Source organism: Alosa pseudoharengus, unplaced genomic scaffold (assembly GCF_046254945.1).
Source record: "Alosa pseudoharengus isolate Yale_2024_CS ecotype anadromous, Long Island Sound unplaced genomic scaffold, YU_APseudo_1.1 YU_APseudo_1.1_scf_24, whole genome shotgun sequence".
Lineage (NCBI taxonomy): Eukaryota > Metazoa > Chordata > Actinopteri > Clupeiformes > Clupeidae > Alosa > Alosa pseudoharengus.
Window position 1 is genome coordinate 8,040,096 of NW_027468689.1, and position 13,269 is coordinate 8,053,364.

The 13,269-nt window shown below is 39.6% G+C and overlaps 1 long non-coding RNA gene across 1 annotated transcript; it reads right to left on the reverse strand.

Moving 5' to 3' along the window:
- Positions 1-7,799: 7,799 nt before the first annotated feature.
- On the reverse strand, positions 7,800-10,146 carry LOC143142246 (uncharacterized). The gene is made up of 3 exons (XR_012990915.1): positions 10,088-10,146; positions 8,666-8,785; positions 7,800-8,441 (listed from the first exon to the last, which is right to left on the reverse strand). It is a non-coding gene; the product is annotated as an uncharacterized LOC143142246 (long non-coding RNA).
- Positions 10,147-13,269: the final 3,123 nt, after the last annotated feature.

A 13,269-nucleotide genomic window follows, 5' to 3' on the forward strand; every position in this document is an offset into this window, starting at 1 on the left:
AAACAGGTCTTGTCTACTTGTGTTTGTGTGTCATCTGAATAATATATATGTGCCCCATACATGGAATCAGAGTGCCTACTGTATGTAGTAAATGGAAAATCTCTACAGCAAAAGGCCAGTCTACCGCTACATGCATTTGGTTTGTTTCTGCCATTAATTAGTAATGATTTACACAGTTTGTTCACTACTTACTATTTACCTGAGCATTCAGTATTGTGCAATATAGCATACAGAAGGTGAGGGACATTTTGGGGGGAAAGAAGTGGTGCATTTTATCATTCAAACATGCAACTTTTCATGAAAATTCTATAATCCAAGATGGCCGCCACCATATGACGTCATAATATGCAAATTAGATATAAACATTTAATCTCTACATAAACTTTGGGTCATCCTTAATATTTCTCTCATTTACAGAAAGTCTCTATCTCTTATCACTTTTAAGATATAGCCTTTTGAAATGAAGATGTCAAAATTGATCGTTTCGGAAAAAAAACCTCTGGCGCCTAAAGGGTTAATGGCTGTGTATAGGTAGATATTTGACGATAACTGAAAGTTGGAACGACTTTAATGTTTGCTAGCAGTTATGCTAAGATTTTTAATTCTGCTAACCATGTTACTTAGCTAATGTTTTATAGCAGTGCTAACAATATTAACATGCTAACCATGCTACTTAGCTAACTTAACTAACATTTTCTAGTAGTTTGCTAAACATGTTAACTATGCTAACAATGTTAGCTTGCTAACTATGTTACTTAGCTAACTTAGCTAATCATTTTAAGCAGTTATGCTAATTAACATGCTAACATGCTAACTATGCTAACCATGTTACTTAGCTAACCTAGCTAATCATTTTTAGCAGTTTTGCTAAAAATTCTAACTAGCATGCTAACATGCTAGCATGCTAACTATGCTAACCATGTTACTTAGCTAACTTAGCTAATCATTTTTAGCAGTTTTGCTAAAAATGCTAACTAGCATGCTAACATGCTAGCATGCTAACTATGCTAACCATGTGACTTAGCTAACCTAGCTAATTATTTGTAGCAGTTTTGTTAAAAATGCTAACAATGCTAAAATGCTAACTTTGCTAACCATGCTAACTAGCTACAGTGGGTAGGAGTCATAGTTGATGAAAAGTGTTGACATAGTTGATGACAAGTTAAAAGTTGTTGATAGACAGCTAGTTTAATAGATAGATAGTTTAATGATAGTTTAAAAGTAGACTGTTTAAAAGTTGAATGTAAAAAGTTCAGTAGTTTAATGGGTTACATTGTTTAACAGTGGATTATTGTAGTGAGGACTTTTATTTTGAAACAGTTTTGGGCAGAGGAAACAGTTGAATAGGATGTGTAGTCTTAATTGACCCAGATTGTATGCTTAAAGCCTGAGGCTGCAGGTGGCCTGAACACCTGCCATAGGATTCTAATTGCTTAACGGCCGTATTATGATGTCATAATCGGCAATGTTAAGTCTATGGGGATTTTTAAAAAGTTTTTCTTTAATAGTTTAAAAAGTATAAAAGTTTCAAAGTTGAAAAGTCATACCAACCCGATCTGTTTGAAGACCTACGTTACAAAGTTTGAATGAAGTTTCTAAGTTAAACTGTTCAAGAGAAATAGCGTACGGAAAAAGTGGTAAGCGGAATAATAATAATAAGAAGTTGTTGAAGTTGCCTAGGAAGAACAGTACAGTGCATTTTCATGCACTGTAATAATAAGAAGTTTTCGGATTTCAATAGAGGGGATGCATCCCCTCTAATAATTGTAATTAGTTACATATTTCCCATAGCTGTTGGAGGTGTTAGCTGTTTTATCAGATGACTTTTGGACCAGTTAGTACCAGTCAGTCAGTAATATCAGTCCTCAACAGCAGACAAAGGAGTCTCAATCCTCTAATAGTGCAGTAACAGCTGGCATGCAATTGCTATACATAGTTTATCTCACCCAGTCTACGAACATTTACAGTGAGTGAGCTCACAGTCACACACATTCATGACATGCTCTGTCTCTGCATTGTTCTGTCTGTAGTTGAAATAATACCTTCTTAAATTGAATTTAAACTGGGACTGAACCTCTTACCCCAGTATGCTGCTCTTATTCAATTGATGCAAGTTATGGTGTAACACTAGCTCACTAGCTGTTTTTTTTTTTGGTCTCGGTCTCGTCTCGACTTTGTCTTGGTCTTGACTCAGTCTGTCTTGGCCTTGGTCTCGTCTTGGTCTCGGTCTTGATACCCTCTGGTCTTGGTAGTGTCTTGGTCTCAGTTTAGGCGGTCTTGACTACAAGTCTAATCTGGACATATCCTGCTTTTGAATCAATGTGCTGAGGGCCCTAATTTAAACACAGTGCAAAGTCAGTCTATGGATAACGTTCTCGTGCATTTCCCCACTTCATTCCCTGCACACTTCTGAACCTTACACACCCATTTTTACTCCAACATGTTCTAGTCATTTTCAAAAAAACTCAAAGATGAAACTAAACCATTTCCTCAGAGGTCATTCATCCAAATTTCACCAAAATTGGCATACAACATCTCCAGAACATCTCCTCAAAAATGACCTTTACGGATTTTTGATTCATTGGTGGTAGCGTACTGGTTAAGGAGCTGGGCTAGCGTACAGTAGCCTAAAAAGTTGTGGGTTCAATTCCCGGTGTTACATGGCACCTGGATCCCATGTTAACTGGCTGCGTTGATGACGTTTCATGATTGATGACGATTCTTTCACAGATGTGGCCACTTGCAGATTTGTCACTTTCTGATATACACTAGATAGATAGATAGATAGATAGATAGATACTTTATTGATCCCCAAGGGGAAATTCAAGGTCTCAGTAGCATACAGACATCACACACAACATGTACTTACAGCAGAAATGGTAAATATAAGTATAAACATATAACAAAACTCCACTGTACAATAGAGACAGTAGAAGATAAGAAAAACTAAATACTAAATATACTATATAAATTAAATTAAAAAAATCCACAGTGTGCTTGAGGGTGATCAAGCATGAGACGCTTGCATCCATGTCCATTGTCCTCTGCTCGCTTTCATTCCTTTTGCTTGCAGTAATGTGAATAATCAACATTTAGTAGCCTATGTTTAGGCCTACTTTGTTGAAAAAAAAATGGGTAGGCCTACCTTATGAAGGAAAGACCTAGGCCTACAGCATAATCCTGTACGTTATGGTACAGTAGGCTAGGCTACTGTACGTTTCCAATATGACCCAGGGTAATATGCTGATTTAGTCTACAAAACAGAGGACTAAATTAAGCGTGATATGTCATGTAGGCTTAACGTTTCTTTTAGGATAGGCTATGTTTTTGCTGAAAAAGTAGCCTAGTTCACAGGTCATTATTCATTCATTTTGCATATCTTTGCTATCGTTTTCTTTCAATAATGTCCAATGGCTTAAACATTGTCCTTTATTGTTTGCTTTAGGCCTACCTTTATATTTTAGCCTACATTATTCAACTCACGTATTGTCATCTGATCTTGGGCACTGCCAGTCAAAAAAAGCAAACAGGTGCGCGCTCTGCACCTATTTACGCAACTCCGACGCAACACTAAATATGAAGATGCCCTGCTTTCAGAGGATAACTTCCGTCCCTTGGTTGTGTGGGCTATATATGATATAAAATATCTATAGCCTACATTGTATAGCTTACATTCAAATATTACCTTTCTGTTACGAAGCTGGGAATAGGCCTATGAGCGCAAATTAGGATGTATCGGAGGCCAAACGCGAGTAAACACAGTTTATCTACCTCTGACATTTCAGAAATAGAGTTTAGGCCTACCCACCTCTTATTAGAGTCCACCTCACCGAGATTGCAGAATTCATAGTTTACCCACCTCTTATTTTACCACTACATCCCTGGCACGAATATGTACTTTTCATCTCCTAAACGAGGGCAATTGGACATTTTATGGTCAATATTAGATTGGTGAGAACACTAAATATACTAGATCACCTGTAAGAATGTTTCAATCATTCTATCGTAGGTCTTGATGTTTTTTTTAATAGATATTATGAAATAAGTAAGCTATACGTTTTTTTCACTTTCTTAAGTGGGCTATAGTTCTCATTAGCAGTTTTATGCCAAACCATGAAACATTAAGCTGCGTCCAAAAACGTCTTTAAAAATCTTCTGATATTGATCATGCATAGATTGTTGGTCTTGGAATTTTGAAAATGCATCGCACTTAGACCTCAGATTACTTGCAGTACCCCGGCATTACCACAAGGAAATGGTCGTACGTCAAGTTTGAACCTGACGTGGGGATAAGCACTTTTCCACGTCAAAGACGGTTTTTATAAATCTGAGCGTTGGCATGGATTTGAGCGTACGCACCGTCTAAGATCAAATCTGTGCGTAAGAACGCTTTATAAATGAGGCCCCTGTAGTCATTAAGCTCACTTGGGTGTGGCTTCTTAGGGACGTGGGTAAGACATGATGAGCCCTATCATGACATTCTAAAGTGCATCGTCACTTGTCAAAAGTCTATTCAAATTTAGTAGGATGTCCAGTTTACATTGGGAGGGGTTTTGTTATCAAAAGTGGAGCGCATGGCGCAACAAGGTGTTCCTAGGTTTTTTAATCAGTCATATGGGTGTGTTTGGGGCGTAATATCATTTTAAACCAATGAGAATGACATCTGGCATTCCCTTTAACGGCGCAAAGCGCGATATGTCAAATAAATGCATCGGTATTTTGGCATTCAACGGCGCATTTGAAGGAGGCTGCTTGCGAGACCGTATGAAATAGTCATTCTTAAACCATGCATTACTAAAAACCCAGCATAGCCTTCACGCATTTGCACTCGTCTATTATTTGAACTCATTGGCAAAGTGAAACTAACTTCACCAAGGTGTCAGTCAACGAAGACAGTTATATGCAGTTACTTTCACTATTGACTGACAATGGGTTACCAATCGAAAACATAGGCTAGAAAAAGCAACACTTACCCTAATATTGCTCAAATGACTGAATAAAACAACATTTATCCTGCAGAGGAGTTGCTTATATCTCGTGACAGTGCGTATGATGGTGAATAACTACTCATCATGAGATGTACAGTATTTCGTAATATCTTTATTCTAATTATGTTTCCCATTGTAATCGTGCAATTTGTAATGCTTTGCATGGACGTGCGCTGGTGTCTGAGGGTCTGTGTGTCTGATGGCTGTTGATTGAAGTCGTTGGCACCTCGTTGTTTGTGGTTGCCATGTGGGGAGAGGAGCAATATCCAGTGATGGTGGGGGTGAGTGTTGCACTAGTAATGAGGTGGGGTGGGGGTGGGATGACCACCTCCTTGATGTCCACTAGAGACCAACCCAAATATGCATGACACAAAGTCAAAATTGTATGTAGTAGGCCTACTACATGCACTGGACCATGAATATGCCACCCAAAAAACAAACACCTAAAAAGCATAAATTAACTCCACCACGTGGGTATCGAACCATAAATAAAAAATAAAAAAACTGTTTGCTTGATAAATTGACTTGAGTTGTATGATTAAAAGAAGTCAGCTAATGTTATTATCATTGTAACAAGTAAACATAGCAGTTCATGTTATCTGGCTACCATTGCCCAAGCCATTTAGTAGGCCTTCAAAGTACAGTATCATGGTTAAGTTTTACAAACGTTTCACTGAGGATAGGCTGTGGCCGCCCCTACCTGAAGTGTCTGTAGAGGCACATGAACGTCAGCAAATAAATCAAATAAAAATGTGTTGCCTAATTGTGCATCCTTCTGTCCAGCCTATTCTTCATGAAACACAGGCATTGGAACGCACACTGCAATGGGCAGGAGAAGTCTATAACGTGTCCATATTTTACGCAAAATTTGCGCACAGGGAGAGTCAAAACTCTTAGGCTTATAGGCTATTAACGTTAATGTTGCTGACATGTAAACATGGGTAAACATGGGTTTGATTTTTTTTTATACTTTATTTCTCAATTCACAAAATGGTGCCTCTCCTGTGGCACAACAGGTTAATGACTACAAATTGCTTTTTCACACAGTCAACATGGGTTCAATCCTCCCCCATCACAGTTTTTTTTTATTATTATTTATTTATTTTTAGACCAGAAATGCTTCCTCAATTTAGGAAACAGATAGACTAGGTGGCCACAGAGAGCCTGACCAGCAGTCAGTGAAATGTTTAAAAACGTAACCATGAAACATGATACTGGCTTGGGCAACACCGTAGGTAGCCATATACCATGATCAGCCGAGTTGCTTGCTACAATCATAATAATATATATAAGCTGACTTCTTTTAATTGTATAGTCTAAGTCAAGTACTTTTCACTTTGATTTGTCTGCTGGTTCATGGCGCAAGTAAGTAGATGAATGGTTATCATGTAAGAGGTTACTGAAAGGTTGGAAGAATAACGGATTCTGAACTCTCAAATAACTATGCAGCTGTCACCCTGCCCTGGTACTGGGTAGTTTACTCCACATCAGGTGGGGGAGAGGATGGGGCACTGTCCTAAACTGCCAACCAGAAATAACCCAACATGAGTAAAAACAACCCTATTGTGGTTTTCACCGAAAATGAGGACTACCCTCAATGAACTTCCGAGAATAAATAAAGGTTGAATGGTTTTATGCTTTTACAGTTTGATTTCTAGCTTGTTATTCTAGTGCTATTCACAAAAGATCAGTGGAGTGAGTCAATTGCATTCAATCATATTGTCTTTACATATAAGCCCCTACTGGAATATGTGGAATAGGTTTTACACAGTTCAACTGGAATTACATACATCCTTTGGAATTACAAACAACGTTATTCGGTGTGATAATATTTGCTCAGACTGAGGTGGCTTTCGACTTTCATCTGAAAATCCACAAGCCTGTTTAGCATATGGTAGTTTATGCATATTTTTCCCCCAGTTCCAACCAACAAGCAAGCGCCACACAAAACAAGTGCTACCACATCCACAGGTCTGACTATTCTCAATCTGTCAAAGGATATTTCAGTCCGGATGAAAGATTGCCACCTTCAGCTTAATCTGAGTTTTTGGTGTTTCCAGCTAAAACAGCTATTCCCCAACAGATTAACATCCACATTGACTCATCTTCACTGACCCCAACTAGATCGGCATGTAACCTGTAGCATTGTAATTGTCTTGATGACCGCCAGATTTCGGAGTGCAGGGAATAGGCTAAACCGAGATGGGCTATAAGACATACGTTCACACTCGGGATCATGTTTCAACACACTGACTGGATCAGCTCCCTGCTATCTTAATTCAATGATCTTAATTCAAAGATATATATCCCCAACCGCCCACTGCGGTCTTCTGATGAGCGTCTGTTGTCTCGACCAGCCATAAACGCTAGGTCAAATTCAAGACTCTTGGTGGTCTCCTCAGTGGTTCCTTTTTGGTGGAATTAGTTGCCCCGTGCTCTCCATTTCTGTCCATGTTTTTGGGTCTTTCAAGAGGGCTCTAAAGGCATATCTGTTCAACATGCACTTAGTTTATTAAGCGTTTCTTATGTGTTATGGTTTATAATTGTATATACAGTATATGTAATATATATATTATATATTATATATATCATGTCATTGTTCTTATATTATTATTATTATTGAATGGACATTATTTTTTATTATTGCTTTTTCCCTCATTTGCTTTGCTTATTTTATTAGGCTATTGATTGAATTGATATTGTTGTTTATTATTGCTATTCTCCTTATTATAGTTTGACCAACATTCTAACCTGTTCCCTGTTAAATTTTAAATTATGTATATGTATATGTATTCGCTGTGGACAAAGGGGTCTGCCAAATCCCATAACCATAACCATATCCATAACCACATTAGGCCTATAGTATTTATTTATTTTCATTAGGCTATTGATTAAATTGAATTGTTTATCATTAGTATTCTCCTTAATGTAGTCTTACCAACTTTTTTAATTGTTTACTGTTACATTTAACATTAAATTATTATTTGTATGTTGCTTTGGAAACAAAGTCTGCTAAATACCATAACCATATGCGATACTCATTTTCAAACCACACCACCTTATACTACTATTTCATCTGTTTTGCTTAAGATGTGGATAGTCAACTTGCACCACACTGGCCTTGTTGTAAGTAAATGCAAAAACAAGTCTACTCTGAAATTAATGATAGCCAAAAACGATGTGCTTACAGACTCAAGCCCATCTGCAGTGCATGACCTTTGAAGTTGTGCAAACAAACCATTCCAGTTAAAATACAAATACAAAAACAAATCACTATTCACGTTTCCTGGTTTTATTGTTTAAGTTGGGGAGAAAATGACCATTGATGTCCTTTCATTCTTCACATACATCAACATGTGCTTCTCAAGTTATCAGTATGAAAACCTACATGTTTAAGGTTTCACAAATCTTCTGACTGACTGACCCACTGCATATTGTTTACAATGTCGGCATCTAAAGAAAAGTTTATACACAGGAATGACAGGTCACATGAAAAATAGGCCCAAACCAAATCAAATCACAACAAAACAATAAATACAATCAGCAAGCATCTGTCACACATGTGCAAACATACATTTGCAAAAATCTGTATGTAGGCCTAGACACAGATCAAACACATACCGTGAGACACGAGAGGAAACCACAATGAAGAGACAACGTTTGCATGATCTACTTACATTCTGCTTTGACTCAAGATTGGAACGAGACATCCTGGTAAGAGGCGCCTCGAAGGTCTTGACCATGACCGCCTCAACCACCGCATTGTTGCTGTAGACGCCATAGAAGCTGTCAACAAACTGCAACAAAGACAACAGGTGTTGGTAAATACAAAAGTGAACACAAAGGCTACAGCAACAGTGCAGGATTTGCCTACATGCACTAGGTGGAAATAAAGCAAAACAAACTGCCAACATTTAACTTGAGAGAAATGAGGTTCAGACTGTCAGTTCAGAGTGTCAGATCTTAGTGGATGTGGGAAATTCAAGACGTTAGAGAAATGATGCTCAGACTGTCAGTTCAGTGTCAGATCTTAGTTGACGTGAGAAATTCAAGACGTTAGAGAAATGAGGTTCAGAGTGTCAGTTTAGATTGTCAGTTCTTGGTGGACGTGGGAAAATGCAAGACGTTAGAGAAATGAGGCTCAAGGCCCTATCGTACACCCGGTGCAAAATATAACGTAAGGCTTGTTCTTATCTTACACCCAATAAAGTGATGGATTCTTTCCGCAATGTGCTCCACTTTTATTAAAGTTATACTACGCAGTTTCACGTACATTTTGTTCACAAGCTCTCCCTAGAGTCGCAGAGTATTTGTATTTTACGACTGAAATTCTGACCGAGGGTGACTTTCTATTTTCCTCTTCTTCGTCTCTTCTGAAATCACTTTCTTTGTTCTCTTCGCCGCACACCTCTGCAATCATTCACGTCTGAAATACTGTGCTAGCTGCTTCTTAGATCTTGTTGATGTGTGTGATGTCGTGCCATAAACCAGTTCATGATTCTTGCGAGATTTTTCGGGGCGCCGCTTTTTGAAGTTGCATTGCTGGTTCTGTCAGCAGCGGGCCCCTCCTGCTTTGCTAGCAGCATGATTCGCTCTACTACGAGTTTGTTTAACATCAAAATTACTTCAAAGCTGTTATATAAAGGTAAAAATCTTGCATAGTGTACCTTTAAACCTTATGTTCAGGGTTGTGGCAATTAATGACAAAGACGTGGTCTGGCGCATTATCCAAAAATCGCTATCTTACGCTCTCTAAAAATCATTACGCCATTGATCAAGAGAAACCTGGTCTAAAGCGAAAGGCGCATATAAAGCACAGCTGAAGACGCATTATCACAAGATGTAAGCAACAACTCCTCTGCAGGATAATTGTCCTTAGGATTTTTTTTTCAGTCATTCGAACATCATTGGGGTAAGTGTTGCTTTTTTCAGGCTATGTTTTAAGTAATTAACTGTGTATAACTGTTTTGTCGTTGACTATGGCACCACGGTGAAGTTAGTTTCATGCCTATGAGTTCAAATATTAGACGAGTGCAGACGTGTGTATATACTCTGCTAGTGACAAACAGGTTTTAGTTAAGCATGATTTAGTGAAATACCTGTTCCATACGGTTTCACATGCAAGCAGGTTCCTTCAAATGCTCCGCTGCTGCTTGCTGTTAAAGGGAATGACGTCATTTTCATTGGTTTAAAGGTGCTCTAAGCAATGCTGGGTAACTTCACTTCTGTTGACATTCAAACAAAACAGATTTGCATTGAGCTCAATGAGCATCAAACCAGCTAATAGGCTAACTGAAATAACACCATGCCAATCTCTAGGTATGGTAAAGGGTATGTGATCGTCACGGACAGAAGACGACCCAAGAGCGCAAGTTCAAATTCAGAGTCTTTTTATTGAAGGGTTCAGGGGGGAAGAGGAGTGAGAGAATCGTGAGGTCTTGGAGGTTCCGGTTCCAGGGGTGCTAGGAGTGCCAGGGGTTCTCAGGGCTCTGGGGTTTTTCAGGGTCCTGTGGGTTACCTGGGGTCACCAAGTTTCCGGGGGGTTCCAGTCCAAGGTGCTGAGTGTGTGTCCCCCAGTGATCGAGTGGCGTCTCGGGCTGAGGGTGGTGACGCGTCTGGGCTCGCTCGTCTGGTGGTCGGAGGCCTGGGGGAACACACACACAACAGCAAGATGAACAGCAGGCAGTAGTACAGACCAGGGCTAGGCACCAAACGTGGTGAGAGACAGAAGGCAGATTCGAGTTACCGGGGGGGCTGAAGATCGGAGAGTAATCGAGAAGATCCGGAAGGCAGGTCGGGATAACCAGGGCAGTAGAACAGGGAGGCAGTCAAGAATGGATCCGAATCACAGGTGCAGGCAGGCAGGCAGGCAGGCAGGCAGGCAGGCAGGCAGGCAGGCAGGTTACTGGTCCAGGTTTGAAGACGATCTGACAGGGCTTGGCTGAAAAACAGGGCTTTATATACTGGGAGAGGTTAGTGGAGAAATGCAGTGCAGCTGGCAGAGTAATTAGAGCAGAGTGGGGCAAGGTGAGGATGGTGAGTGGGAAATGCAGCGCAGCTGGCCAGGTAACAAGAGCAGAGCAGGGCGGAGCCAGGTGGAGCTCGTTAGGCAGAGTAGAGAGAGAGTGAGCAGAGTGGCAGAGAATTGAATTCAATTAAGGTTGTTACCAGGGAGAGAGAATGCTCATGACAGATGTGGGGCTATTTCAATTCCAAAGGCCAAGGGAACTTTATCAGGATGCATAGTATCCTGGATCCATGAAATAACTTGCCTTTAAAAAATACAAATCTGCCTGCCTCTATGGGAATTTAACATAGGGGTGCTAGTACTTATGACCCCTGTATTCTAAGGAAGAACATTTATTTATTTATGATACATTATTTATTCACAAAGAAAATTGGTGTCCTTAAAGGTTGGATATTTCCTCATTTATTTTACTTCAATTCAATTTCCAAAAGATGATTTTCTTCAAACGGGTTAAATGATTGCAAAAGACATGTTGAGGTGAGTTTAACAAATGTCATTCCATGTGCATATTATTCAGGCCTATACTACAGTAGATGGCTATTTGCCAACTACCAAAATCTACATATTTTATTATCACCATTTCTATCTATACAGTAGGCCTTCCTTATTTGGTGTACTGACAAGTGACAATGAATTAACAAACATAGGCTATTTATCTGTGTTTCAGTATCTAAGTTGGGTAAAGTAAAGTATTTTTTAAGCTAACCGAACACAAGTCACAATCAGGATGAGTGAGATAGCTTTATGTCCAGGACGTTGGATTCCCAAAGGATGGTTTCAAGCATGTGTCTGTGTGATCAGCTAAGTAGACTGGTCATGTGCCTGTGCCATGTGATCTTGTTCATGTGTATTCAGGTCTTGCGTAACAGTTTTTGTAGGCCTACCAAAACTGAGCACCAAGGACCATGATGTCAGCAGTCAGTTTTGTATTTTCTGGAGTAGCTACTGTATAGCACAGTATTGACCATTGAAATGAATAGAAGTGGTAAACTCTCTCTCTCCACCTCTAAATTATACCAGATCATACCACAACAGCAGAACTTTGCAGTGCACCTGTTCAAAGTGAAATATAGTGCCACCTGGTGGCAGATTGAGAAATAACCGAAAGCATGACTTAGACCAGGGGTTCCCAAACTTTTCAACCCGCGACCCCCAAAATAACCGTGCCAGAGACTGGCGACCCCCACTATCCCTGGATGTGACTCAAAAAATTAAATAAAATGTGCGCACCGGCCATACGCACTAGGCTTATCCAAACATGGGCTTAACGACAACACAAAAGAACAGAGCAGCCTGTTATGATTTTACATATAGAACTTTACTATATGATAAAAGCAGAATACCTTACTCAAAAAATAATATCCATGAGTGCACATTATTGCTGTCATGTGCAAACTTAACTTTGAAACATTTAATTTCCATTTTAAAGCAACACCAAAGCACTTTTCCTGTCGCACGCACGCTTGTTTATCCAGCACTGGCTTTGGAAATAACGATGTCTACAGACAAGGTAGAGTACGTTGCATGATTTTATGAAAGTATAATGTATTGCGACATCAGAAGCAAGTCAAATTTGTAGTTTCTTATGTCTCATTCCATCGAACTACAGATCCGCTACCCGATCTGGCAAACTTGCATAGTGCGGTTATAGCCGATAGAGGGTCGCGAAGAGAATGCAGAAGTGCCGTTCACCCTGTTACGAGTTGATGATTTTGGAAACAATATTTTAATGTACAAAAAATTATTTGGTGTTGCTTTAACAGAAGAATATCTCAGTCAGGGTAATATCCACAAACTGTTGTAAACATATGTAGGCCTACATTGTTGCTGCGCAAATTTACATTTTGGCAACTACGTTTCAGCGTTAATCTCATCTAATGAGATGGATGCGCGCTATGCGCGGAACACAGCAAGTCCATTCTTGGTTTAATTGTGGAGACGGCCACACGGAGATCATCCTCCACATTTAGACGCGATCTGTATTTGTTTTTAATATATGTCAGTGCAAAGAACGGCGTCAGTACGTCCATCGCGGCCTTGTATAGCTGTGGATATTCCCTCTCGACTGAAATCCAGAACTCAGCAAGCGTCTTGGAATTAAAATCTGTCTTTAAAGTGCGGTCACATGACAGCTCAACCAGTGCGTCCTCCATGCCGGCTGACAGATGACTTGCGGTGGTTACAGTGAATGGTGATCTTATCCAGTCATAATTGTTCAGAATTTTTTTTTTTCCAAATTTATTTGATTTATGG